Source organism: Triticum dicoccoides, chromosome 4A, assembly GCF_002162155.2.
Source record: "Triticum dicoccoides isolate Atlit2015 ecotype Zavitan chromosome 4A, WEW_v2.0, whole genome shotgun sequence".
NCBI classification, from domain to species: Eukaryota; Viridiplantae; Streptophyta; class Magnoliopsida; order Poales; family Poaceae; genus Triticum; species Triticum dicoccoides.
Genome location: NC_041386.1, coordinates 571789711 through 571795143, shown reverse-complemented (window position 1 = coordinate 571795143; position 5433 = coordinate 571789711). Strand labels below are relative to the sequence as shown.

The 5433-nt window shown below is 47.9% G+C and overlaps 1 pseudogene; it reads right to left on the bottom strand.

The window, feature by feature from the left end:
- Positions 1 to 1231: 1231 nt before the first annotated feature.
- Positions 1232 to 3403, bottom strand: LOC119283667 (annotated as a pseudogene).
- Between the last annotated feature and the right edge of the window lie 2030 nt (positions 3404 to 5433).

Below are 5433 nucleotides of genomic sequence, written 5' to 3'. Positions count from 1 at the left end.
TTAAATAGAATATTGGATCTGAACATATAATCTTCCACCAAATAAACCATATAGTAATCAATTACAAGATGTAATCAACACTACTAGTCACCCACAAGCACCAATCTATAGTTCCGATACAAAGATTGAACACAAGAGATGAAATAGGGTTTGAGAGGAGATGTCACTGTTGAAGATGTTGATGGAGATTACCCTCCCCAAGATGGGAGAGTTGTTGGTGACAATGATGACGATGATTTCCCCCTCCGGGAGGGAAGTTCCCTCGGCGGAATCGCTCCGCCAGAGGGCAAAAGTGCTCCTGCCCAAGTTCCGCCTCGAGACGGCGGCGCTCCGTCCCAGAAGTCCTCTCCTTATTTTTTCTAGGTCAAAATGACTTATATACCAGAAGATGGGCACCAGAGGTGGGCCGAGGGGAGCACAACCCACCAGGGCACGCCTGGGCTCCCTGGCACGCCCAAGTGGGTATTGCCCACCTGGTGGGCCCCCTCTGGTACTTATTGGCTCCAATATTCCTCAAATATTCCATAAAAATCTCCGTAAAGTTTCATTTTGTTTGGAGTTGTGCATAATAGGTGGCCTGACGTAGCTTTTCCAGGTCCAGATTTCTAGCTGCCGGAATTCTCCCTCTTTGTGTGTACCTTGCATATTATGAGAGAAAAGGCATTAGAATTACTCCAAAAAGCATTATTATGCATAAAAACATCATAAATAGCAGTAGGAAAACATGATGCAAAATGGACGTATCAGATAGCAATAAACTTGATACGATCATATGCTACGTTTATAGTTTGGGTCTTGTCCATCACATCATTCTCCTAATGATGTCATCCCGTTATCAAATGACAACTCATGTCTATGGCTAGGAAACCATAGCCATCTTTGATCAACGAGCTACTCTGGTAGAGTCTCACTAGGGACATGTTGTTGTCTATGTATCCACACATGCGTTTGAGTTTCCGGTCAATACAATTGTAGCATATTTCCAACAACAAAAAACAACAGATAAAGTTCAAGGGGGCTGTTGCATAAAACAGAGAAAGAGAGGAGAAGAGGGGAACCTGCTCTGCTTCGCTCGATCTACTGCTTGAAGAGAGGTGAAGAAGAGAGCAAGGGGAAGCTACTGTTGCTGTCGCACGCCGGGGAGGCGCCTTATTTGAAGCTACTGCTACTGCTTCTGCTTGGACTTGCTCTGCTGCGGCTAGGCACCTGCGGCCAAGTTAAATCTGATTAATCATGTCGGGGATGAGCAACAGCAAGGGAGAGAGGAGGGGTGGTGTGCCGCGGCTACTGGCGTTGGAGAGGAGGGGCTGGCGTACCGCAGCTGCTTGATGGACGGCCTCAGGGTGCGTGCACTAGAGCCCGACCACCATCACGCACTCCATCTCCCGTTCGTCAAACTCCAGGTTGATCTGCGCATCGGCCGCTTCAAGGGTCCTTCTACTTTCCCATGAATCCCAAACCCATTGCACCAGATGAATGGTGTCCTCTTGCCCCCGAGGAACTGCGGGCCGCTTGCCGCAGGCGATCTCGAGCATGACGACGCCAAAGTTGTAGACATCAAACTCGATGTTGGTCCTTCCGATGACCACACACTTAGGATCCATGTAGCCCATAGTTCCTGCAAGACCTGTTGTGTATGGTCCTCGACCGTGGTCGACAAGCCGGGCAAGCCCAAAATCACCAAGTTTGGCACAAAAGGACGCGTCTAACATGATGTTGCTTGGCTTGATGTCACGGTGCAGAACACATTGCTCCCAGTCTTGATGCATGTATAGAAGAGCCGACCCTAGCCCCAACACAATCTCATACCTAAAAGCAGCACCAAATAAAATAACTTAGAACATATTAGTCCAGAGGGACAAGCTAGAGGCTGGAGATAGTCAATAACATACGCAACTGAGTGGACACAATAATGTGGCATTTGAACTATAAAGGTGAGTATCTAGGTTGCCATGGGGCATAAGATCATACACAAGCAAGAGCTCGCCGCCACCATGGCACCAACCAATAAGCTATACGAAGTTTCGATGTCTCAATCGACTTATGATCTTCACCTCTGACATGTACTCCTTCCTCCCCTGCTTGGAGGTCTTGGACACTCTTTTTATAGCCACCTCAACTTTAAGCTCCTTCAAGAATCCTTTGTACACGGAACCGAAACCACCTTCACCCAGCTTCATCTGGTCGGAGAAGTTGTTGGTGGCAATGACAAGATAGCTATAGTGAAACCGCTTGGGCCCGGTCCCTTTCTCGAAGTCCTATTCCAATGGATCATTGTCGAAAGTATCCACTTGTCTCGCCATGCGATTTTGCCTCCGACAGCGCAAAAGGAAACAAATCAAGAGACTCCATGAGATAACAAAAACGACAACGACACCGGCTGACACCCCGGCCACCAGGGGCGTCCTGCTGCTAGTCCTACGGCGGCAAGTGGCGGAGCTTCTGAATGAAAAAACACCACATTACCATCAATGACATATCTTTGGCAATTGGGGTGAGAGATACGGTAAAATAATTTGGAGGAAGCAATAGTACTAAATTACTAACCTCTGGCTCCTGGTGGGAGATTGGACCGGGGTGGCTGTGCACCTGGCGGGAGATTGGACGGCGGTGGCTGAGTGGTGATACAGAGTTGGATCTCCTCATAGTCGCCGATGCAGTATATGGAGCTATAGCCCTTGATGCCAGAAAAGGTGTTGTTAGGGAATTTAGAGCATCTCCAATAGATGATGTATATTTTGGTGGTCCAAACCGGTGATGGTCCAAATTTGGAGCACCAAAAAGTGCTTTTTACATCTCCGAGAAAGGCTCAACTCCAACAGATGTTCCAAGACGGAGATGTAAATAAAAGAGCATCTCCAACAAATGGTCCAAAACAAAGATGCAAAATCGGCCAGTGGCCGCGCGACTGTTGTTCAGCCACTGTACAACCGCGGTTTTGCATTCAAATATCACTTCAAATTTGAAATAAAGTGCATCATCATCATAGTTGAAATCATAACGAAAGTGCATCATCATCATCATAGTTTGAAATCCCTCTACCAAAAGTGCACCATCCCAATCAAAGTTTTTGGCCTGCAAATTAAAATACACATGAATATCATTCATGCAGATCATCAACACCACCAGCGTTCTGAACCATGGTACGATCATCATCATCACCGGCTTCTTTGTCGACGTTGTGAAGCGGTGAAGTATCGTTGCCGAGAGCATGACCGGAAGCACCTTCATTGCCTCCTCCCATGTCGGCCATGTTGCCACCCATCGCGTTGCCGCCAAAGCCACCTCCCATGTCGGTCATGTTGCCTCCGAAGCCGCCCATTCTATTGCCGCCAAAGCCACCTCCCATGCCGGTCATGTTTCCTCCGAAGTCGGCTCCCATGCCACCAAAGCCACCTTCCATGTTGCCACCGAAGCCACCTCCCATATTTCAGCCAAATGCACCATTCATGGCACCTCCCATCATGTTCATGTAGCCACCCATGGCACCTCCCATGGCATCTCCCATGCCTCCTCCCATGGCACCTCCCATGCCTCCTCCCATGCTTCCTCCCATCATCATTTGCCTCATGAGCATTTGCTTCTTCATGAGCATCTCATCGCGACAATGTTCAGCATAGGCCTTTGCCTTGGGATCAAGACTAGACATGTCCATGAACATAAACTTGAGTGCCTTCTCCTCGACCATCTTCATCTCCTCGGCCATGGCCTTTTTCTCCTCTAGTTCCACCTTCCTCTCCTCGGCCGTCGCCCTCTTCTCTTCGGTCGCCGCCCTCCGTCGCTCGGCCTCACTCCTCTCCTCTATTTCCTTGAGCTTCAACATTCTTTTTTCTTTGGCATACTCTTTCCTCGCCATGACAATGGCATCAAATCCTTCTTTGAGATAATTGTATCTGGCCTCGGTTCCCTTCACTTTCTTGTTTCCATCGGGCCTATATGATTTTGTCGCAGAGTAAGGAGTGGGGCTCCTATCCTCACCGGCATCATCTTCTTCATCCTCACACTACTAGGGAAAAGCTTATACACATAATCTTACCAACAACGCGCTTTAAAATAAGGCGCTACTACTATCTAGCAGTAGCGCGTATCAACAAAATGCGCTGCTGAAATAAAAATAGCAGTAGCGCGCCTGTATTAAGCCGCGCTACTGCTATAATTGCCACGACCTTGCCGCCAAGCTAGTTATAGCAGTAGCGCCTTATTCTAAACCGCGCTATTGTTATTGATATTAGCAGTAGCACCTTTTGACAAAGCTCGCTACTGCTAAGTTTACTCCACTCCTTGTACCTAAATTTAGTCCCACCTCGCTCTGCGAACATGGTTTTTACCACCTTAAATATGTTACTTCTCAAACTATCACAACCACTTGGTCTTCATAGAACTCTATGTGTAGAATTTGTGTCTGCAATATGAGTCTTCTCCGGTTCCTAAACCGGTGAGGACTCATATTGATAATTCAGATTGTACACAAAAAGATCATGATGACCAATGTATTTTTTATGTTTATTTTTACATGCTTAGACTCAGCAACAACGCGTTTTAGCAGAAGGCGCTAGTGCTACAGGCGTAGCAGTAGTGCTTCTTGACTGAAAGGCGCTACTGCTAGGGCATTTAGCAGTAGCGCGTTTCCCTAAAGCGCGCTACTGCTAAAGCCATCCTATCTTCCCCAACCGGCCGCTCCTCACTCTCCTCTCTCCACTCACACTCACTCACTCTCCTCCCTCAATACCCTCGCTCCGGTCACCGTCCCCCACGCGCCGGTCCTCCCCCGCCGGCCGCCCTCGCCCGCGCCGACCCTCCTCCCCTGCCGGCCACCCTCCCCCGCGCTGCCCTCCTCCCCCGCCGACCGCCCTCTGTGCTGGCTCTCCTCCCCCCCCCGCGCCGGTCATCCTCCACCGAAAGGTACTTCTCCTCCCTCCTTCCTCCTCTTCCCTAGTTTATTTTGAACCCTAGCTAGTTGAAAAATGTAGGTTAAATCTTAGAATAATGTAGTAGGTTGTGATCTTAGGTGTTTAATCTTAGAATAATGTAGTATGAACCCTAGCTAGTTATGATCGAACCATGTTCAAAATGTAGGTTTTTAATTAGGTGTAGTTAACATAATTTAGGTATTTTAGGTGTTTAATCTTAGAATAATGTAGTATGAACCCTAGTTATGATCGAACCATGTTCAAAATGTAGGTTTTCAATTAGGTGTAGTTAACAGAATTTAGGTGTTTTAGGTGTATTTAACCGAATTCTAGGTTGATTCATTGAAGGGGACATATCATATTTTGAACATGACACATTTGTTATTTATTTTTAGTTAAAGCAATTATTCCTGCATCGACGTCGACGATGCCTATCCCGCATCCTCGTCGTCGACTCGGCGGAGGAGGCCTGCTTGATCAGAGGGGCCATGTCCGGGACTAGGCTCCGTTGGGCTGGTACTAG